The following is a 25,560-nucleotide window of genomic DNA, read 5'->3' as shown; positions in this document are numbered from 1 at the left end:
GTTTCATTGTAATCAATTCCCTCTTGTTGGGTATCACCCCGTACCACCAACCTAGCTTTGAATCTCTCTATACTACCATCAGTTTTATGTTTTATCTTATAAACCCATTTGTTACCAATTGGTTTCTTTCCCACAGGGAGAGGGACTATATCCCAGGTTTTATTGAGTTCAAGGGCCTCAAATTCCTTCAACATAGCAGCTTGCCAAGTTGGATGCAAGACTGCCTGATGAAAGCTACAGGGTTCATGTACAATGTCCAAGTTTTGAACTAAACTCTGATTGACTGAACTTAGACTACTGAAACATACAGAATTAGGTGAAACAGGAATGGAAGTTAGAGTAGGAGGAGGAAGGGCACCACAAAAGTAATCTGATAAGTAAGAGGGAGGATTATGTGATCTTAAAGGGTATCTTGAAGTGAGAGGAAGTGAGGAGGAAAGTGTATTAGGTGAGGGAGGTGAAGAAACATGTTCAGAAGATGTCATTCCAAGGGAAGGCACAAGGTTAGAAGATGCAAGAGAAGGATTTGAGTGTGGGGGAGAAGGGATAAGAGGGGGAATAAAAGGAGAGGGTGTAACAGGACAATGCTCTATAAGTGAAGGAGCAATACGTGAATGAGGTGGTGGAGTGGAATCATGGAAGGTGGTCCCCAAAATGAAATTGGGAGTTTGGATTGGAAAAGTAAAGCTCTTGCTGTTTCTAGCAAATGTTTATGTTTTCTTTTAACAATTTCATTTTGTTGGGGCATATAAGGACAAGATGTTTGGTGTAGAATACCTTTGGACTGAAAAAATTGACTAGCTTCATGACTGGTACCAAGTTCTAAGGCATTATCTGTTCGAATGGTTTTGATCTTGGAGTTGAATTGAGTTTCAACCATGGAGAAGAAAGATTTTAGAATGGACAGAGCATTGCCCTTATGACTTAAGAGATGTGTCCAGGTGTTCCTACTACAATCATCCACAATTGTGAGAAAATATCTATAAGATCTATGTGTGGCAGTGTGATAAGGACCCCAAACATCCACATGAATGAGATCAAATATATGTGAAGAATGAGAATTACTATCAGGAAAAGAATTTCTTTGTTGTCTAGCAAGTGGACATATATCACAAATGAAAGGATGCTTATTAGAAAATGGTACATTCAAAGAGTTTATTTTCTGTAATTTCGAAAAAGGAAGGTGTCCAACCTATTATGCCACAGAAGTTGGGACTTATTTACACTTAATGTGTTTACATGAACAGAAAAGGGAATTAAAGCAGGACAATGAGAGATTGATGAGGATCCAGAAGGTGTCACTGAAGATTGTGTTCTGGAGTTGTAAAGATAGAGCCCTTCAGCCATCTTACCAAGTACCAATGGCATCCCCAAAGAAGGGCCCTGTAGTAGAAAACAAGCATGTTGAGAAAAACATAGCAATGATAAAGTATCAACTAATAACTTGTGGACTGAAATGAGATTGTATTTAAAAGTAGGCACATATAGCACCTTGGACAGAATGATTGAAGAGTTTAATTTGACAGAACCAATTGAGGTCACTTTGACTTTATACCCATTGGGTAATGTGATGAGGTAGGGAACAAATATTGTTATATTTGTAAGCAAAGATTTGTTAAAGGTCATGTGATCTGATGCTCCAGAATCCAATATCCAGGTTTCAGAAGTTAGAACACTACTTAAACAAGTACAATTACCACAACTCATCAGATGGGTAGAAAAAGCAAAAATACCTCCAAAATTAGTTGTGGTAGATTGGCTTTGAGAAATCATCAGAACCAACTTGAACATCTTGCAGGATAGTCATGAGCTGCTTGTATTGTTCAGGTGTGATGGTGTTGGCAGTATTGATGTTGTTCTCATGAGACTGTTCAAGCTTAGCATCAGAAGATGAATGGACAGGTGCAACAACTCGGATATTCTTGTTCCCTGACTTTGAAGGCTGTGGAAATCCATGTAACTTGTAGCACTTCTCAATTACATGTCCTGGCTTTTTACAATATCTGCAATAGGGCATTTTTGGATCATATCCTCCCTTCTGATTGTTGAAACTTGGATTTGGATTGTTAAAAGTATATCTTTGTGTGAAATTTGTGGTTTGTGGTGGTTTTGGAGTATAGGTAGGACCATTTGACCTAGCAGTGAAAGCTGTAGAGTCAGACTGAAAACCAGGGACATTGTGAATCCCTCGCTGCTTCTCGTCTTGAACAACTAGAGAATAGGCCTTGCCAACTTCCGGAAGTGGCTGCATCATCAGAATATTTCCTCTAGCATTGTTGAACACCTCATTCAAACCCATCAAAAACTGCATCAATTTCTGATTTTCCATCTTTTTGATCATTTTGTGTTTACCTCCACATTTGCATTCGCAAACACAAAAGGAATCAACATCAAGTGACTCCATTTCATCCCAGGGTCTTTTAACCCTAGTGAATAACTTCCTACATCAGAAGAACCTTGAGATATAGTGCTTAGGCCTTTTTGAACTTCATACATCTTAGCACCATTTGCTTGCCCATACCTTTGGTTCAATTCATCCCATAGACTCTTAGCAGACTTAGAGTATATAACACTTTGTGAAATGTCGGGATCCAAGGAATTAAGAATCCAGCTGATTATCATGCTATTACACTGTTCCCAGTGTTCAAACAAAGGAGAATCGGGAGAGGACTGGACATAGCTCCCATTAATGAATCCTAATTTCTTCTTTGCCCCCAAAGCTATGATAATGCCTCTTCTCCAGGCTCCAAAACAGTCCCCATTGAATTGTTTTGTCACGAGAACAGTACCAGGATAGTCAGAAGGATGAAGATAGAATGGGTGAGAAGGAGGGAAAACAAAATCAGTTTGAGTGAAAGTGGGAGAGTTATGGTCGATTTCAGAGGCGGTTGCAACATTTTCATTTTCCATGAGTAAAGAGAAAAACTAGGGCATAGACGATAAAATCTCAAAGAAACCTGTGAAATGAATGTGTTGAAGGAAGAAAAATTTCCAAAACAGCAGAAGAATTCTTCGAACAACATAACCAATAAATCGGCAAAACCGAACTCGTCACCGTTGAGTACCACCGAGCAACCACAAATTCAATCCTAAATTTGAAGAAAACAACCGCTAAACCAAGAATTTCAGTCACAATAAGCTTCGAAAAACACTGGATTCATCATATAATTTGGCTAGAATCTTCGAAAAAGAAGAAACTAGGGTTTTCGAATTTTCTGGAAATAGGAAGAAACAAGGGGATTAAGGTACTAAAAATCGAAAAATACACTAGATCTTTGATGATAATGCTTTGATACCATGTTAGATCGCATGAGATCAAGCAAAAATGGTGAAGAAATTGGAAATCTAAACGAGAGGAAGAAGGTTCCAGAGAGAAGAAGAGTTTCTGATGTTTTTACATAATGACCCGTAGGTCTCAAACTCGGAATCTCAAAATGTATATATACAGGCCCAAATATAGATATTTAACTAAACTATATAATCACAAAGCCCAAATGTACAAGGCCTAATATAAGTCCAACAAATAACAAGCAGAAAGCAAACAGTAGAAAGACGAATAAAACAATAGAATACATAAAAAGGACCAAGTAAGAGAACAAGCATACGGGGTTCACGAAAATAATAATATAGCATGATCTACGAAGCAAATTCCACAAAGGAGAAGCAACATACATGAATTAAGCATGTTATATCATATTCGAACATAAAGCCATTGCGGCACACAACCTGATCTAACACAATAATGTTGCGACGAGCAACCCAATCCAATGGTCATATTATTGCGGAATGCCATCCGGTCCAATTATAGCATCGTTGCAGCGTGCAATCCGATTCAACATACCAAACCATATGACAATATCCAAAGAGCAACATCCTCATGCTTACTAACGACATGTATATCAACAACAAGCATGGTAAAACGCATAATTATAACATCAAGAAGAATGAATAAACATAATTTATTAAGAAAAAAGATAAATATGGCCAAGGTGTCATAGGAAATTCAATATACCAAGAGCCAATTTACTCATCTATCTCAACAAGAGCCATCTTACTCGTATATCTCAATAAGACCCCAAAACTTGGCTACTAACATGTGAATAATCAAGTAGTCTCACAATTCAACACCACATAAGAGAATAATATATGAAATAAACAAAAGGCAAGAATAAGCTAATCCTACCCGCATGCTTTAAACCATAGCAATCGCATATACACTCGTCACCATGCATATATGTCGTGCCCAACACTTTTAGCACGTAGCAAATAAACTATTTACAATCTAATTCTCTCAAGTCAAGGTTAACCAAGATACTTGTTTCCGAAATAAGGTCAACACTCCAATACTGCTTTTTCTTTAAAACAAGCATCCAAACACTCGAATCTAGTCAAAACAAGCTTTAGAAACCCTCCTAGTATTAAAAAGGTTTTATCTTTACCCTATTTAGAAAAGATACAAAAATGTCAACCCAGACCCACGTGGTCGAAATCCAAAATGAAGAGCAAATCCCGATTACGCATTCTTTTTCGAGCTCAAATATGTAATAAGTTTCAAGATCCGACCTCAAATTGAGGTCTAAATATCCAAATTATCTTTCTTACGTTTCTACTCAAACCCCATTTTGACTCTGTTAAGCCATAGATTTAAGGGTAAAAATCTATGAAAAATTCATGTAAATTAATCAAAAATAAGTTAGAATCACTAACCCTTGAAGTTGGAGCGAAAATCTTCTCAAAAAGCACTTCTATCCGTGGTCTAGGTCTCAACAAATAGAGGGAAATTAGCTAATCTTGAAACCCTTCCCTTATTCCAGGTCTTAGATGTTGCAGGTGCGAAAGGAACATTGGAGGTGCGAGAAGCGTAGCTGCGGAAAATGTCCTCGCAGGTGCGACAGTGCATCGTTGCACATACCGCACGTGCGGCCCAAGCTTCGCAGATGCAAAGTTGCATCCGCGATCAAACACCACTCATGCGCAACGCACGCTTTACCTGTCCCAGCGCAGATGCGAAGCACCAAATGCAAATTCAACCTCGCACTTGCGCACCATAGATTCGCAACCACAACCCCAGCCTGAGCCCCCCAATCCTGCAGATGCGATCCATCATCTCGCAGATGTGGCCTCGCACCTGCCACAAGCGAGCTGTATGTGCAACCCAGTGTCTGGTCCCTCTCCCTTGTATATGCGAGCCAACCTATGCAGTGGCGACTTCGCACCTGCGAACCTGGTCATCGCATGTGTGATAGCTATAGGTTAAGCACATCATTAGTAGTAATTTGCAAATAAGCTCATTCGAAACTTACTCGAGCCTCTCGAGCCTCGGTCCAAGCATTCTAACAAGTATATGACCTTACACAAACTCACTCAAAAGCTCAAAATATTAAAATAACATCAAAAATCAAGAATCAACCATCAAACCAAAATTTCAAAGTTCACAAGTTCAAATTTTTTCAAACTTTTAACTATAAGCGCCGAAATGGCCTCGGGTCACCCAGGACCCAAACTAAACATATGTACAAGTCCAAAATCATCATATGAACCTACCAAAATTGTCAAAATACCAATCTGAGGTCATTTACTAAGAATCTTGGCATAGTCAACTCCAACAACATAAGACATTAGAATTAGAATTTCTTTACCAAAACACATCTAAACCTTCCAAAAATCGAAACAGTCTATGAACACAAGTCATAAAACATTAAATGAAGCTATTCAAGATCTTAAATCACGAAACAGAGCGCCATCTCAAAACGACCTATCAGATCATTACATTCTCCATTTCTAAAAATAATATTTGTCCTTGAATGGACATAAAAATGTACCTGAACTGGCAAAGAGATGCTGATATCTACTCCTCATATTGATCGGACTCCCAAGTGGCTTCCTCAGCCGGTTGCCCTTTCCAAAGCACCTTCACAGAAGAAATTATTTTAGATCCTAACTTTTGGACCTGGCTGTCTAAAATAGCCACTGGCTCTTCTTCATAAGCTAGATTCTCATCAATTTGCACTATTATAAAGTCCAAAATATGCTACTTATATTCATGATACCTCCGAAGAATTGAAATATGAAATACCGAATGTACCCGCTAGACTGGGAGGCAATGCAAGCCTATAAGAAACTTCATCAACCCTCTATAATACCTCGAATGAACCTGGCGCCTCAACTTGCCCTTCTTTCTAAATCTCATCATACCCTTCATAGGAGAAACTTTCAAAAGTACCGTCTTGCGCTTCATAAAAGCTACATCACAGATCTTCTTATCCGCATAACTCTTCAGCCTACTCTATGATGTCCGAAGATGATCTAGAATCAACTCCACCTTCTTCGAAGCATCACAGATCAAATCCATACCCTACATCCTAGCCTCACTAGGATCAAATTAACCAATAGGAGAATGACATCGCCGATCATATAAAGATTTATACGAAGCCATCTGAATACTGGACTGGTAGCTATTTTTGTAAGAAAATTTTGCCAATGATAGGAACGGATCCTAATAGACTCCAAAATCAGTAACACAAGCCCTCAATATATACTCCAAAATTTGAATAGTTCGCTCTGACTATCCATCCGTCTGTGGGTGAAATGTCGTGCTAAGCTACACCTACATACCCAACCCTCACCAAACATCTCTCCAAATGTGTGATGTGAACTGAGTATCACGATACCATCAAAAATGAAATAAAGGGGCACACCATGCAACGAACTATCTCTCTATATAGATCTGAGCCAACTTCTCTGAAGTGTAAAAAGTCATCACCGGAATAAAATACATGGACTTGGTTAGTGTATCAATAATGACCCAAATTGAATAAATTTCTTCAAAGTCTATGGCAAGCCTACTATAAAATCCATAGTAATGCTCTCCTGTAACAACCCGACCAGTCATTTTGAGCATCGACAGTCTGTTCTGTATTTTAAGGTCTTGAATAGCTTCAAATGATTTATTAAGGCTTGCTTGTGTGGTTGATTATGATTTTTGGGAGGTTCGGGATTGATTCGGAAGAGTGATTCTCGATTTGGAAGCTTTAAGGTAGAAGAGTTGATCAAGGTTTGACTTGTTAGTAAATGACCTCGAATTCATATCTTGATGGTTCCAATAGGTTCATATGGTGATTTTGGACTTAGTCGTATGTCCGGATTTGGATTTGAAAGTTCCTAGGATAATTTGGCTCTTCTTGCCGAAAGTTGACAATCTGAAAGTTTAGAAAGTTTATAAGTTTGGCCATGAGTTGACTTTGAAGCTATCGGGTTAGGATTGTTATTCAGGGACTTAGAATAGGTCCTTTTTGTAATTTTGAACTTGTGTACCAGTTTTGGTTTCATTCTGAGTTGATTTAAAGTTCTTGGTTGTGAATATATTGAAGTTATTGAATTTGAAGGTTTTAGGATGAGTTTTGGTGTTTGATTCTTTGTTTTGACGTTATTGATGATGTTTTTAGCCTTTGGATAAGTTTGATTAATATATTTGGACTTATGGATATGTTTGGACAAAGTCTCGAGGGGGCTTGGGTGGGTTTTCGAATTGCTTTTAGACTAATTTTTCTAAGTTGAGTTGTGCTGGTTCTGGGTTTCTCGCATTTGTGATGAGGAGGGTCGTATTTGTGAAGGTGTGGTTGTAATTATGATTGTTGTCTTCTATGGAGGGGACCTCGCATTTTTAACTATTTCATCGCATTTGCGACTATTGGAACGTCCGCTTTTGCGAGTTGTGCCTGGCTTTTGAGACTGGTCGCTTTAGGGAGTGGGGGGGGGGGGGGGGGAGAACTTTGCATTTGCAAAGTATGCTGTCGCAATTTGCAAAGTCTTTTGGGGTCGGGGGGGGGGGGGGCTCGCATTTGCAAGCCTAAGGTCACTTTTACAAGATTTGCATTTGCGAACCTCCGTCGCAAATGTGACATCTGCAGCAGGTTATAAGCTGTGTATTTCGGGACTTAGACCTATTTTCTCATATTTTGAGCACTAGACTTTGTTAGGAGGCAATTCTTGAGTGGATTTGCTCCCCAACTTCTAAGGTTAACATTTTTACTTATTCTTGATTTAGTTTCATAATTTCCATAGACTTTTACTCTTAAATCCAAAATTTCACAGTGTAGAAATTGGGGTTTTGAGGTAAAACTTATGAGAGCTAATTTTGGGGATTTAAACCTCAATTTGAGGGCGGATCTTGAAACTAATTATATATTTGGACTTGTGGGGTTGGGTCATTGGGATTTGGTCTCGATTTTGGATTTAGGCTATGTGGGCCTGAGTTGACTTTTGTTGACTTTTGAGATTTTATCAAAGATCGAACCTTCATTGATCGGGGATGATTCCTTTAGCATTGTTTGACTTCCTCATATGATATTTGACTAGGTTTTGATCTTTTTGAGGAGTATATCTAAGGAAGCGGGTATTGGGTTGTGAAGTTTACGGAAATGAGGTAAGTGTCTTCCCTAACTTTGTTGAGGAAATTTTTCCTAATAAATAATATTATTTGCTATATGCGGGGGTGATGCATAGGCGATGTGCCGGGGTTATCCATACTCGGGGTATATTATATGGTTCTTCATGCCTTGTTGAACTTTATGATCTTTTTGACTTATGTTTACTTACTTCTATGACCAAATGAGTGTAATTATCCATGCTAGAAACCATGTTAAAATATGGCATCTTCAAGAAATTTAATGGTCTATTCTTGAGTTAATGTACTTAATTCAACTGTAGCAATACTTATATCATGACACAGATCTATACATGTTATTTGAGCTTCTTTATTTGTAATAATAGATTATCATTCGGGCCTTAGGGTAATGTTTCGCACAATAGGTATTTCCGTGCGGTTGATATGATGTTGGGACAATATTTCCGTGCAACTTGAAAAGAGAATGTTACGTTGGTTGTTTCCGTGCGGCGAGGATGGGAGTTGGATTTTACGTTAGGGTTACTCGTTCTTTAGACACATACATGTACTCTACCTTGATTTCCATCTATATTTCTATCTTGTATGTTAGTTTCGTGTCTATGTTCCTTATATAGTTTACCTTTATATTTCTTATTTGGTCTGTTACTATTGTATCTATGTCCCTACCTTGTTTATTACCATTACATATACGCTTTTACTTTAGTTAATATTGTTACATGTCCTTACCTAATTCATGCCCTTACTTGCTACCATCCTTTACACGTTACTTACCTTTATTTGTTATGTTCTTTACTTTAAAAGTCTTTACTTACCCCATGCCTTTAGTTGCCACATGCCTTTACCTGCTACATGCCCCTACTTGTTACATGATTTCATTTATCAAATGCCTCTACATGAAACCTGCTTTTACTTGCTACACGCTTTTACTCGCTTTATGTTTTATCCTCCTGTTCTATGTCGGACTAGGTGACTACTAGATTGATTGTGCATTTATGTTTGTGTAAGCCTTGTCAATATATGTATCTGGGAGACTAGCTTTTAGATACTGGGTTGATTCTTACTTCGTTCGAGTTTGTATTTCCTAGCTGAATTTTCCGTGTTCGTTCCCTTTGTGTTATGTTGTGAATTTTTCCGTGCTTGGATGTTGTTGGATGATTTCAATGAATTGATCTTGAGATCGGGTTGCACGCCACAATAGTATTTTATATTAATTTGGGATTGGGTTGCACGCTGCAATGGTATTTTATATTGATGTTGGTATCGGGTTGCATGGTGCAATGGTGTTCATATTGATATTGGGATCGGATTGCACGATACAATAATGTTGTCATCGATATTTAGTTATGATCCTTGTGCGTATCATAATTGTTGTTTTCCTACGTATGAATGGTTCATATGATTATGTATTTGTTTGCTTAACTTGATCCTTAGTTATCTAGTTGATTCTCTAACTGTGACTTGTCATATCTCTTGCCTTGTTGTCCTACTTATCATCTACACAGGTAAAATAGTAAGTGAGTATATTTTGACTTATAAACCTCGTCACTAATTCACCGAGGTCAGTCAAGATACTTATTGAGTACAAGGGTCGATTGTACTCATATTATACTTCTACACCGTGTGTGCAGATCTTGGAGCTGGGTAGCTGTGGTAGATAAAGCCTTGCACTGAAGACGTACCAGCGTTCCAGATTCAAGCTACCTCTTGTTCATGGTAGTTTAGGATTTCATTTTTGTTTATGTAAGCTTCAAACAGATATTGTATTTATTCTTCATATCAGTTTTGTAAATCTAAATCATAATGGCTCATGACTTGTACTACCAATTCTTGGGATATTTGTATGGATTTTTTGCCATCTTATTTATTGTTATTATAAGATATTTCATTCAAGTTATGTTATTTATAATATAGCTTACCAGCATGTTAGGGTTAAGTGCCATCGCGACTAGGTGGGATTTTGAGTCGTGACAGCTCCCACTTCCACTAAGTTATAACCAACCTCTAAACCAAACCACCAAGTTTATGATATTCATACTTCATGTGCTGGCAATTCAAACACTGTGAAACATGCCAAAAATGTCTTTCTTCATCTTTCGCGACCAATAATGCTGCTTCAAGTCACAATACATCTTCGTGACACCTGGATATAGAATACCCCGAACTATGAGCCTTTTGAATAATCAACTCCCACAAGCCATCAATATTAGGGTCACAAATCTGACTCTGAAGTCATAATACACCATCATCCCCAATAACCATGTTCTTAGTGCACCTTGTTGCACCGTGTACATCATACTGGTGAGCCTTAATGTGCTCAAACAAGGAAGACTGTGCAAGAACACAAGCAAGAACCTTAATATGCTTAGAAATATCCAATCTCACAAATCTGTTAACCAAGGCCTTAACATCCATATTCAAAGGCCTCTCCTCGGTTGGAATATGTCAAACTGCCCATACTCTCCGCCGTCCTACTCAAAGCATCCTCTACCACATTCATCTTGCCCGGATGATACAAGATAGTGATATCTTAATCCTTAAGAAACTCAATCCACCTCCGTTGCCTCAATTTCAAATCCTTCTGCTTGAACAAGTGCTACAGATTGTGATGATCAATATAAACCTCACATAACACAACATAAAAGTAATGCCTCTAAATCTTAAGCATATACACACTAGCTGCCAAATCCAAATAATGAACCGGGTAATTCTTCTTATGAGTCTTCAGCTGCCGAGACATGTAAGCAATCATCCTGACATTCCGCATCAATATCGTACCAAGTCCAATACGCAAAACATCATAATTACACAGTGTAGGGCCCTGGACTTGTGGGCAACACCAAATCTGGGGCTATAGTCAAAGTGACCTTGAGCTTCCGATAGCTATTCGCACACTCATAGACCATTTAAAAGGAATGCCCTTATGAGTCAACTTAGTCAATAGAGATGCAATATATGAGGATTCCTCTACAAAGCGACAACAGTAGCCTGCCAAACCCAAGAAACTCCAAATCTCCGTGGCTAAGGTGGGTGTAGGCCAATTCTGAACTACCTCAATCTTCTTGGGATCAACTTTGATACAATTACTAGACAGAATATGACCCAAGAATGCTACTGAGTCCAACCAAAACTTGCACTTCAAAAACTTGGCATAAATCTGGTGATCCTTCAAGGTCTGAAGTATTACTCTTGCGTGGTGCTCATGCTACTCCTTACTACGAGAGTAAACTAAGATGTCATCAATGAACACAATCACGAAATAACCAAATAAGGCTTGAACGCTTGGTTCATCAAATCCATGAATCCCGCTGGAGAATTCGTCAGCCCAAATAACATCACCAAGAACTCATGACTATAATGGGTCCTAAAAGTTGTCTTAGGGACATTTGATGCCTTATTCTTCACCTGATGATAGCCAGATCTCAAATCAATCTTAGAGAACACCTTGGCACCCTGAATCCGATCAAACAAATCATCAATATGAGGAAATAGATACTTGTTCTCGATACTAACCTTGTTCTCAATGCATATTTTCATTGACCCATCCTTCTTATTCTTCTTCACAAATAACACCGGTGCACCCCAAGGAGAAACACTCGATTTGATGAACCCCTTTTCAATAAAATCCTGCAATTGTTTTTTCAACTTTTTTAGCTCACCTGGAGCCATATCATATGATAGAATAGATATGGGCTGAGTGTCTGGAACCAAGTTAATACAAAAATCAATATCCCTATTCGTGGTTCACCTAGTAGATCTACAGGATATACCTTTAGAAACTCTCTCACAGCTAGTACTGAATCCATAGAATGGACCTCCGTACTAGAATCTCAAATATGTAAGCCACATATATTAAATACCCCTTCTCAACCATACGTTGAGCTTTTAAGAATGAAATTACCCCACTCGTAGAATGGCCAATGATCCCCCTCGACTCTAGCCTGACATAGCTAAAGTCAAAGTCTTGGTGTGACAATCCAAAATTAACATGATACGGGGACAAACAGTCTATGCCTAGAATCGCCTAGGAATTCACCATATCCAATAATAAAGATCAACCATTGTATCAAACCATTAACGGCAACCACACAAGATTGGTACACTTGATTAACTATAATAAAATCCCCCACCGGTATAGACATAGAAACATGAAGGTCAAAAGACTCGTGAGGCATGCTCAAGTGTGATGCAAAATTTGAGGACACATACGAATAAGCAGAACCCAGATCAAATGATATTGAAACATCTCTATGACAAACTGAGATAATACCTATGATGACTACATCTGACGATTCTGCCTTAGGCCTACCAGGAAATACATAACAACGAGCCTAGCTTCTACTAGTCTATCCTCCTCCTCTAGGATAACCCTTAACTGGATAGCCTCTACTTTTTGCTTGGCGACCCCACCCTTATCTGGATAGGCAGATGATGTGGCAACTGGTGCTGGAATCATGGCATGGGTACCCTGCTATGGTGTACTACTCCATAATCTTGGACAATACCTCCTGATATGACATGCATATCTACACTCAAAGCAACCCTTCAACTGACATGGTTGCTGAATTTGAAGTTGTCTTTAACGATCTGAATCACCACCATATAAACTATGTATCATAGGTGTACTAATGGGACCATGAGCTGGAGTGCATGATGAGTACTCTGGGCGAGGACCATAAGTACATGGCCACCAAAAGTACCACGAGAAACCCGGAGTGCTGATTGAACTGGTCGTATAGCATGAGCAATGACCCTTGCCTTCAGACGAGGCAGCACTAAAACCACCAAAATGATGAGGCCTCTTGTTAGATGTCACTCTCTCCCCTGGCTACAAATGGGCTCGATCCTCCTCCAAATCTCTATTACCCGAGTGAACAAAGTATCAACCTCGACCTCTCTAGCCATATAACGTCTAATACAATAAGAAAGCCCCTCTATGAACCTTTGCACCTTCTCCCTAGTAGGGATCAAGATAGTTGCATGACGAGAAAAATCAACAAACTCTGTCTCATACTGGGTGACTATCATACCACCATGCGATAGATGCTCAAACTAACTGCATATGTTAACCCTCTAAGTGAGTGGAATAAACTTCTCCAAGAAAATTTCTGAAAATTATGCCCAAGTAAGAGGAGCTGACCCTGCTGGTCTGCCCCACTCATAGGTTTGCCACTATTTGTTGGCTGGTATGTACATCTGGAAGACAGTGAATTAAACCCCATTAGAATTTACAAGTCCCAAATTGTGCAGAATCTATTCACATAGTCTAAAAATTCCTAAGCATTCTCTACAGGCATAATGTTGAAATGAGGAAAGTGCAATTTCTTAAACTTATCCATTCTCTTCAACTCACCGGTAGACATCACTAGCCTAACCACAAGTTGAGCTGCAACCCATGAAGTCACTGGAGTCTGCACTCTCCTTACAGACTAAGAAGCCGCTGGGCCACTACAACCACACTAGCCTGAACCATGCTGTCAATAAAACTCACCGTCTTGGGTGTGGCCTCTTGAAGAACTGGTGTAGCAACAAGTCCCACCAAAATCTGATCTGGTATTGTACCTCAACCTGCACATTGACCGGATTGACCTTTTGGTCCACATGCAGGTCCGCTGATACTGCCCTTGAACGTGCACGAGCTCCTATGGTTGCTCCACCTCTAGGTGCGATCGTACGTCCTCTAGCTGGTGCTCTAGACTTAACCCAAGCCCCGCCTATCCCAGCTCCTGCCGGAGGCAATGGCTCTTCTCCCTCACTGCCACATGTGAATGTGTCCTCACTATCTGTGAGAGAATGAAAAAGAGAAGTTCAAATTTCAGACAAATCAAATTCATTACAAGGAATAAAGGGAAAGTGAAGTTTCCTAAAACCCGGTAACCTCTAGAGATAAGTATAGACATCTCCACATCGATCCTCAAGACTCCATTAAGCTTGCTCATGACTTGTGAGACTCTTGGAACCTAGAGCTCTAATACCAACTTGTCACAACCCAAAAATCCAAACGAACGAGTCATGATGGCACCTAACTCCACTTGCCAAGCAAGCTAACACTAAACAATAATAATAGAAGAAGAATGAAACATCTAACAACATAATGTAATAAAAAAGAGTAAAATCTTATAATCAACATATGAAGCTTCAAGCCATCAAAATTGTCTAAACAACTCCCAAAGACTGATGCCGAGTACACGAACTTTATAGAATGCTAAACACAAAATCTAAAATAAATACAATACTGTTTGAGTTTAATAAATAGTAATGAAGGAAATGGGATGGTGACTTCACGGACTGAGAATAGATATGAAGCTCTACCTCAAGTCTCCAATGTTAACAGCTAAGCACCTCTCGGTACTCCGCTTGTACCAATACCAAAATCTGCACAAGAAGTGTAGAAGTATAGTATAAGTACAACCAACCCAATGTATTGAGCAAGTATCGATCCTAACCTCGACGAGATAGTAACGAGGTTATGACAATACACTTACTTTATAAACCTGCGCAACTAATAAACAAAAAGCAAACATTAGAAAGACAAATAAAGTAGTAGAAAGACGAATAAAACAATAGAAAGACGAATACATAAAAGGACTAAATAAGAGAATAAGTATACAAGGTTCACGGAAATAACAACATAGCATGAACTTATGAAAAAAGTTCAACAAAGAAGAAACAATATACATGAACTAAGCACAAGACATCATATTCAAACATAACCGCGTTGTGGCACGCAACGCAATCCAACATAATACCATCACGGCGAGCAGCCCGATCCAATGACCATATTGTTGCATCGTGCAACACGATCCAATTATAGCATCGTTGCAGCGTGTAACCCGATCGAACATTCAAACCACATAAGAATACCCATGGAGCAACATCCTCATACTTCCTAACCACCTGTATATCAACAACAAGCATGGTAAAGATCATAACTATAAAACCAAGGAGAATGAATAAGCATAATTAATTAAGGAAAACGACAAACATGACCAAGGATTCAAAGGCAATTCTATATTTCAAGAGCCAATCTTATGTGTATATATCCACAAGAGCCATCTTGCTCGTATATCTCAACAGGAGCCCAAACCATGGCCACTAACATGTGAATAACCAAGTAATCTCACAATCCAACATAGCATAAGAGAATAGTACACAATATAAACAAAAGCATGAATAAAACTAATTCTACCTGCATACTTTAAACCATGGAAATCGCATATACACTCATCACCATGCATATACGCCTCCCCTAACACATTAAGAACTTAGAAAATAAATCATTTACAATCTAATTCCCTCAATCTAGGTTAACCAAGATACCTGCCCCTTTCCAAAACAAGTTCAATACCCCATTACCGTCTTTCCTTTAAAACAAGCCTCCAAACACACAAATCTAGTCAAATAATACTTTAATAAGTAAAAAAAATCTTTAGACACCCTCTTAGTATAAAAAATATTTGATCTTTACCCTAGTTAGGAAAGTCAATAAAAAGTCATCCCGGGCCCACGTGGTCGAAACCTGAAATCAAGACTAAATCTCGATTACCCATTCTTCTCCGAGCTTAAATATGTAATTAGTTTCAATATCTGGCCTTAAATTGAGGTATAAATCTCCAAAATTATCTTTCTTAAATTTCTAACCAAAACCCCATTTTTACTCTTTAAAATCATGGAAATTAATCAAAACTAAGTCAAAATCGCTAACTCTTAAAGTTGTGGTGAAAATCCTCTCAAATATCGCCTCTATCCGTGGTCTAGGTCTAAAAAATGGAGGAAAATTAGCTAATCTCTAAACCCTTCCTCTATTCTAGGTCTTAGATGTTGCAGGTGCGACAGGAACATCACAGGTGTGAGAAGAGCAGCCGCGGGAAATGCCCTTGTAGGTGCAATAGCACGTCGCTGTAGATACCATATGTGCGGCCCAAGCTTCGTAAATGTGAAGTCGCATACGCAACCTAACACCCCACAAGCGTGACGCACGCTTTAGCTGGCCCTACACAGATGCAAAGCAGCACATGCAAGTGCGACTTTGCACCAACGTACCATAGATCTGAAGGCACGTCCCCACCCCAAGCCGCTCAGTCTCGCAAGTGCGATCCATCATCTTGAGGATGCAGACCCGCACTTGTACACAAGCGAGCCAGGTGCGACCTAATGTCTAGTACCCTTCCCTTGCTGATGCGAGCCAACCCATAAATGAGCGACCTCGCACCTGCGAACTTGGTCATTATAGGAGTGATAACTATAGGTTCATCACACTATCAATAGAGATTTGCAAAGAACTTTGTTTGAAACCAATCTGAGACTCACTCGAGCACCCCAACCCAGTCCAAACATTCTAATGAGTATATAAACCTTACAAAAGCTCGCTCGAAAGCTCAAAGCATCAAAATAACATTAAAATTTAAGAATCAACCATCAACACAAAAATTTCAAGGTTCAAAATTTCATATTATTTCCAACTTTTAACTATAAGCGTCGAAATAGCCTCGGTCAGTCAGGACCCAAACAAAACATATGTACAAGTTTTAAAATCATCATACAAACCTACCATAATCCTAAAAAAATCTAAGGTTGTTTATCAAGAATATTGACTATGGTCAACTCCAACAATATTAAGACTCTAGAATTAGAATTTTCCTTCGAAAACATATCTTAACCTTTCGGAAATCGAAATGGACCATGCACACAAGTCATGAAATATTAAATAAGGCTATTCAAGGTCTCAAATCACGAAATAGAGCAGTAGAACTCAAAACAACCTATGAGGCCATTATATTTGTATTCTACGAGAATTTAAATTTGCTTATACAATGCAAGATGTCGTATAGACGTGTCATCCAGAAAGGGGTTATAGTTACATGGGATACTTTCTACCATTGTATTTGATAGAGTGATAGTTCAGCATGGGATTATGGCAGTTATGACAGGTGGTTTGGGTGCACGGGTTGAGTTAAGTTGAGTTTGCTTGATTGTTGCACAACAAAAAAATGTGATAAGCTGCGTAGATATTCCTACACTAATTGAGAAATAACACCACAGACACAGGGAGTCATTGGGTGATAAGGTAATTTTTACAAATTTGTCATATTTGGGTTATTGCTTGTATAGTAAACAAATTATGATAGATGAAGTTCCATGTGAAATTTGGTGTGACTTGTTGGATGGGTAGCTTGTACTACATGAGAAGAAGCTAACACGTCTAGCACGATCAGATTTGGATAAGGTATATCCTAATGAAGAATGTTTTAGGCAGCCTAGAATATGCAATGACTCTTACCGGACGAGAGAAATCCATGACTTATTGATATGATTGGTGGTATGTATTTCTAAAGGTTTCTTTCATCAATATATGTATTTTGAAGGCTTGAAACAGTGATTTATTTGAGATGGATATTTTTGTTGGTACCGAGTTTGGCAATGGACAGTTGTTATAATCAGAAGATTTTACTATGGGTATATGCATAATGGAATATATCATGTAGCCGTATATTTGAGGTACGATTATGACTCGATACAGGAAATTGATACAGTGACTATACACAAGAATCATATCTTGGAGGAAGTTTCAGGTGTTGAAGCTGGGTTTAAATGCTTATAAGCTAAGGTTGAAGGAGGAATCTTCACTCAGGACGAGTTAATAGATTTATATGGATGAAGGTGACATAAGACAACCCATGCGAATGTGTATGATAATTTTATATAGCTATTGACGGCTTTGGAATGAATCTTGGCACATTCGATGATGAACATATGTTGAAGTAGGGGAGAATGTAACGACCTAACTGGTTGTTTTGAGTTCTAGCATTTTATTCTGTGATTGGAGACCTCGCGTAGGTTCATATGATATTTTATGATTTGCATGTATGCTTTGTTTTAGTTCCGAGAGGTTCAAGAGTGATAAGACACACTTGGTTGGCAGCTAGAGGCTTTACGTTAAGAACAGTTGACCAAAGTCAACATTATGGTAAACAAGCTTCAATTCATAATTTGAAGGTTCCAATAGATCTGCATTATGATTTTGGACTTGTATGTGTGTTTTTTGTGTAACTCGGACAAACCGAGGTTAATTTGGCGCTTCTAGTCGAAAGTTAGAATTTTTAACTTAAAAGAGTTTGAGATTATCGGATTGATATTTGATTCATGATTTTGATGTTGTTATTTATGTTTTGAGCTTTTGAACAAGTTCGTGGAGGGTATACGGACTTGCCGGGATGGTTTGGTGGGGTCCTAAGGGGTTTATGTGAGTTTTGGGGTAATTTCTAAGCATTTCAGATTGAGTTGTAACTGCTGGTTTTTCTGGTGGATAGCAGTGAATCGTGATCACTAAGCTAGGTCTCAGAATTGCGAAGAGTAAATGGGTGCTAGGGGTTTTTGTGCATGGAAATCGCGATGGGAGGTCCATGATTGCAGAAAAGGAGCTACAGTTGAGCATCGCAATCCTGTAGATGGTATCACGATCACGAAGAAGGAAATGAGAGGGAGCATTTGTGATTCGCAGTCGCGAAGTTCATGGTTGCGATCATATAGGGTTATTTGGCCCAAGGGTATAAATTATTCATTTTTAGAATTTTGAGCTTATTTTTACCATGTTTAAGTTTTGGAGCATGTTTGAAGAGGAATTTTTTCCAAATATTGAGGGTAAATATTTTTTACTTGGTTTTGATTATATTTATCATGATTATTTACCCATGGATTATTAAACTTAAATCAAGGATTTAAAGAGTGAAAAATAGATTTTTGACTTGAAACCTAAGAGAGTGTATTTTGAGGATTTGAATATCGTTTTGGACTTGGATTATACAACTAAAAATATATTTTGACTCTTAGAGTTATGAGTCAACGAGATTCGACCTTGAATTTAGGTTTTGACCATGTGGGTCCGTGTTGACTTTTATTGATTTTGAAAGATTTCATTAAAGATCGAAGCTTTATTGATTGTGATTACTTCCTTTAGTATTATTTGACTTCCTTGAATGATATTTCGCTAGGTTTTGGGCAATTGAAGGTCAAGAACAAAGGAAAAGATGTGATTTTGGTTTGAAGACTAGACTAGAGAAGGTAAGTATCTTTCTTAGTCTAGACTTAAGAGAATATTTTTAAAATCGAATTATATGCTACATGCTATGTGCTTTGGGATGATGTATATGCAAGGTGACGAGCGTATATATGGGAACGAAGGCTATATCATACTGGGGATAGATCTTTGTCTTTGTTATGCTTTATTTTGGCATATGATCTAGTTGTGATGTGCTTTAATTATTAGTATGACTACTTGAGTATCTTATTCATGTTAGATATCATATCTAGGCTTTTGATGCTTTATTTGGACATGATGGCTATTTGTATGATAATTTACATGTTGAAGCTGTATCATATGTTACATATATACATAAATCATGCATAGAGACCATCTCATGTACACATGCATAGGTCCCTGCATGGTTATTCTCTGTCCATGTACATTATATATTCTTATTTCTTATTCATATGCATACATCTCTTCATATGGTTCTCTTATATGGTTTTAGATTATGGCACGTAAGTTGTCCGTGCTGTTGAGATGATTATGACACAATCATTTATATCGTGCGGTTGTTATAATATTGATCATGTTATGGCATAATAATTTATGCCGTGCGATTATTGTGATATTGATATTTTATGGAATGATGAATTTTTATGACGCTCTTGGATATAGATCTATCCTTCCGGAGTAAGGTGATCATACATAATACATTGGCCCATGTGAGCACAAGTGATACGCGTATCGTGTTAGAGCACGTGGGACATGATGGATCATGTTGGAGCACATGAAATATGCTGGATATTGGTTATGATTGAGTCTTCAGCATGCATTGACATTCTAGACTCATGTAGAAATCTTCATGCATATCAACCGTATATGCACATTCATATATTTTACATATGCATGAGCCTTGTTAGTGAATTGTTGGATACTTGGAGAGTGCCAAATTGACGTATGTGTTGATTCTTCATCATGCATGGCCATTTTAGACTCAAGGATTCACATAAATGCTATTTGGGAAAAAAACCTGAAATTGGATTTTAACGCGCATAGGCACTCTACATTCATGAGAAGTATTCGAGTTATTGCTACTTGATGCATATATCCTTTATATGCAGATTTGGTGCATTTGTATATGATTTGATCTGATTATTTAAAAAGCATGTTCATTATTTATATCCATTATTTCTTGGCTGTTTTTTAGCCGTTCCTCTATTAGTGTAAATCTTATGAGTGGCACAGCTTATATTAGATGAGTTTTTTTGATTAAATCTCATCGCTACTTCGTTGAGGTTAGTCTTGATACTTATTGAGTACATGGGGTCAATTGTACTCATATTATATTTCTGCACCTTGCGTGCATATTTTGGTGCTGAGTTATTGTGAAACCCGAAGGCTAGCATTGAAGATGTACCGATATTCCAATTGCAGGCTACCATTTTGCTTATTATAGTTTAAGAATTGCATTTCTATATTTATATTCTAAATAGATGATGTATTCTCTTTACACTAACGTTGTACTTATTAATCTTAGTGATTCATGACATATACCACCATTTCTTGGGATAATTTGTATTAATTTTCACGTACTTATTTAATATTTATTTGGTGATCTTTAGTTTTGAGTTGTGTTTATGTTGGTTGGCTTATTTAGCCAGTTGAGTTAGGTGATGGGATTTGGTCATGAAAGAAGGCTTTGAAAAGCTCCTGAAAATTATGACTTTTGACTTAACAGAACAACCTTGATGCCTCGAATAGGGGTGGCAACGAGTGACAAGCGATGAGTATAACAACTCGACCGGTCATCTCGTGTTCTAGCATCTCTTTCGTGATTTGATCCTTACCATAGGTCCATTTGGTGTTTTATAACTTGCAGTAATGAGTGATTTTTGTCCCAAGAGATTTGGAAGTGATTTCGAACACTTCTCAAATGGAAACTCTAAGTTGTAAGAGTTGACCATGATTTGACTTTTGAGTAAATAGAATTAGAATCAAGATCGATTGTTTCTATAGGTTTGTGTGGTGATTTTGGACCTGTACGTACGTTCAAATTTGGTGTTGGAGGTTCCTAGAAGAATTCGAACATCATTTGTCAAAAGTTAGAAATTTGAAGAGCTTAAGAGTTCATAAGTTTGACCAAGAGTTGATTCTAATATTATTGGACTCTAATTAGTGTTTGGGTAGGTCTATATAGTTGAATTGAACTTTTGTGCAACGTTTGTAAGTAGTAAGAAGTGTCTAAGTGTTATTCGGACACTCTTTTGAAAGAATGAAGATTTAAGAACTTAAGAGAACTTCTATTCGCTTTGAGACTCGATTCTTTGTTGTGATGTTCCTGTGGTGATTTGAGCCTTTGAGTAAGTTCATATGGGTATTTGTACATGTAGGAATGGTTGGATGGGGTCCCGTAGGGCTGTGAGTTTCAGCTCATTTGGAACTAGTTCCGGAAGAATTGAGTTGCTGAAATAGGGCTTTTCTGCAGATGATCTGACTTCAAAAGAGCATTTATTTTAATATATAAATAATTTGGGGATGGAATTTTATAATATTGTATCTCATTTAGTATAGTTTCAATTGATTCAAATTGTTCATCATTCCGACATGTATATATGGAGTTATGGCCATTTTACTAGAAGGGTATCAATACAAAAATTTTGGACTGTTCGATTTCACAATAGATTGTGCGGCCAGCGAATCAGTTGTGCAACCAGTGAAGCTATTGTACAGATCCCTGGGAATTGTTTGACAACTACTTTCCGCAGCTATTTAAGTCTAAGTTTTGTGATTTTTATTTTATTTTTCCAACTTTTGAAGCTCAATTTGAGAGGATTTAAGCTAGGGTTTCACCTACAAGCTTTTTGTAAGTGTTTCTAACCTAAATATATGGTTTATACATGAATTCAGCACTAGATTTAACATAAAAACATAGATTTTAAGAAGAAAAATTTGGGGTGTTTGTCTACAACTTAAGAGAGTGTATTTTAGGGTTTTGAATACCAATTTGGACTTAGATTTGGAAAGTAATTACATAATTGGCCTCGTGAGATTATGGGCCATCAGGAATTGGTCTTGGACTGAGTTTTGGCCATGTGAGTCCGAGTTGACTTTTGTTGACGTTTTGGGAATATTTCAAAATTAAAGCTTTATGGATTGGGATTTCTTCCTATATCATTGGTTGACTTCCTTGATTGATGGTTGGCTAGATTCGAGCCGGTTATAGGTGATTTCTAAGGAAATGTGATTTTGGAGCTGTAGACTAGCTCGGATGAGGTAAGTGTCTTGCATATCTTTGGTTGAAGGAATTTTTCCTACTAATTATTGTTGTTTGCTACATGCAGGGGTAATTTATATATGAGGTGACGATCATATATACATATGCCATGGGTATTCATACTCGAGGTTAATTTTGGATTACTCTATGTGTTATTAAATTGATTGACTACGTGAGTATAATAAACCATGCTAGATTAATGTTGAGGCTAAAATTGGTACCTTATTTTGAAGATGTACGAATCTTGAGATTGATGCTATACTCGCCTCAGACGTAGTCACACGTGTGTTAGGAACACACATCCATACTTGTTATTCTTCTGATGTGCCTTGATTTGATTGTGCGCTCCTTGTGAAACATGTGTGATCCTTTATATGACTACTTAAGCTTATCCTTTCATGATTTAGGATTATCATCTCTTACTTTGCCAAGATGGGCATTTGTGGAATCATTGCTAAATTGATTTAGCCATAGTCATGCTTGTTATGTTGAACACGCATCTGTATTTGATTATTATCATGTCCTTGTGCACAAATTATGACCATATGTCTTTTGATGGTAGTTTGACATTTGCATTGCTACGATTATGGCACACATGGACATGTCCGGCGGATTGATTGGGTTTTGGCACGGGGTTTGCCATGCGATTGTGATGATATTATGGCATAATATCTTTGCCGTGCGAGTGTGATTATTGTTATGCACATGTCGCGAAATAAAAGTGGCATTCTAGGTTATGCACATGTGGCAGGAGAAGGGCTGCATTCGTAACTATGCACATGTGGTGAAATAAGGGAGGTATTTTGGGTTATGCATATGTGGCGGAACAAGGGTGGCATTCGTGATTATGCACATGTGGCAAAATAAGGGTGACATTATTTACTATGAACATGTGGCAGAATAAGGGTTGCATTCTTGATTTTTGCACATGTGGCTGAATAAGGTAGCATTCTTGATTATGCATATGTGGAAGAATAAGGGTAGCAATCTTGATTATGCACATAAATTATTTATGCTTGTAATGCATTTCATATGTTTTACATGTCTTATCCATGCATATCATTTACATATGCTAGTTGACGCATTTTTCATATGTAATAGACTTGTTAGTAGGTTGTGGACACTCGGAGAGTGTCAGATTAATGTTGAGAGAAAGTTATCGTTATATGTCATTAGGTTGAACTCATACATATGGTATTTGGAAATTAATACAGAATTTGATCATTGTTATGTACAGACTTCACACTCATGTATGAGTATTTGAGCACACATACTACTTGATGCATGTCTCTTTGTGTGCGTAGTTGGTGCAAGTTGTATTTGCTTGATCTGTTTAATTTGCATAGCTTATTTATTACCTCTACCCCAGTTTTGCACCTTTATTATTGATATTCGTTATTCTGTGACTGCCTTTTCTGGATACTTCTTTGTGTTGTACACGTTATTGAGCTGTACAGTTTATTCAAATTTTGGACTTAAAAACCTCGTCACTACTTCACCGAGGTTAGTCAAGATACTTACTGAGTACATAAGTCAGTTGTACCCATACTACACTTCTGCACCTTGCGTGCAAATCTTGGTGTTGAGCTACCGTGGATGACGAAGGTTGACAATGAAGTTGTAGCTGCGTTCCAGATTCAAGCTACTATTTGTTCCTGGTAGGTTAGGACTTCATTTCTGTTTATGTAAACCTCAAACAAATATTGTATTTATTATTTTTATCAGCTCTATAAATCTAAATTATAGTGGCTCATGACTTGTACTACTAGTCCTTGGAATAGTTATATTGAACTCTTTTGCAGTTTTACTTATTGTTACTTATGATTTTTCATTATAGTTGTAACTTATACCATTTGGTTAACCTGGTGAGTTGGGTTAGGTGACATCATGACTTGGTTGAATTTTGGTCGTGACAACGGGGGTGACGATGGCATATGAGTAACCATATTAATATGTATATAATTTTAGTTTAATTTGGCAAACTAATGCTAGAGTAATTACCTAACCTACTACTCATGCTAAAATATATGTTGTTGAAAAGATTTCTTACAAAAACGAAAGTTGGATCTATACTTTCAACTATTCTCTATATGTGAGTGTTAGCATGCAAGACACCGTCAACATGCCTGCTTGCTGACGAGGGTATTTCTAGAAATTTATACTTTATGTGCTTTAAAGGTGATATACTTGATAACTTTATGTGGATACTATTACCTGTACATATGTATGAATTGCATGTACATGTGTATGAATTCCCTGTACACGTGGGGGCCCAACTTCAAGTTCAACCCCACGCATTCGATTTACAATGTTTTAAAACTTTCACATCTTGACAAATAGGGCCCCTAATAAATATTTTAATGTCATAGTTGGTCTCCCTTTGCTCTACTTTTTATTTGGGTACTGCACTAATTTTATGCTTATTGACATAATATGGAACTAGCAATATACTAAAAATGAAACTCAAGTTCCATTATTTCTCCAATCAATTTCTTAATATGTCCTAATGAAATTAACCTTAACTCTTAGATCTCAACTTAAGAACCTATCGGTCTAAAATAGCCATCGGCTCTTCCTCATAAGTCAAATTCTCATCAAGCTGCAATGTGATGAAGTCTAAGATATGTGACCTATCCTCATGGTAATTCCGAAGCAAGGAGGCGTGAAATGCCGGAAGTACCCCCTTCTAGGCCAGGAGGCAATGCAATCCTATAAGCAACCTCTCCAACCCTCTCTAAAGTATCAAACAGGCCAATAAACCTCGAGCTCAACTTTCCCTTCTTCCCAAATCGCATCACACCCTTCATAGATGATATTCGAAGAAGAACCTTCTCACCCTCCATGTAAGAGAAATCT

The sequence above is a fragment of the Nicotiana attenuata genome, chromosome 6 (assembly GCF_001879085.1).
Source record: "Nicotiana attenuata strain UT chromosome 6, NIATTr2, whole genome shotgun sequence".
NCBI classification, from domain to species: domain Eukaryota; kingdom Viridiplantae; phylum Streptophyta; class Magnoliopsida; order Solanales; family Solanaceae; genus Nicotiana; species Nicotiana attenuata.
Note: the sequence above shows the minus strand (reverse complement) of the source record.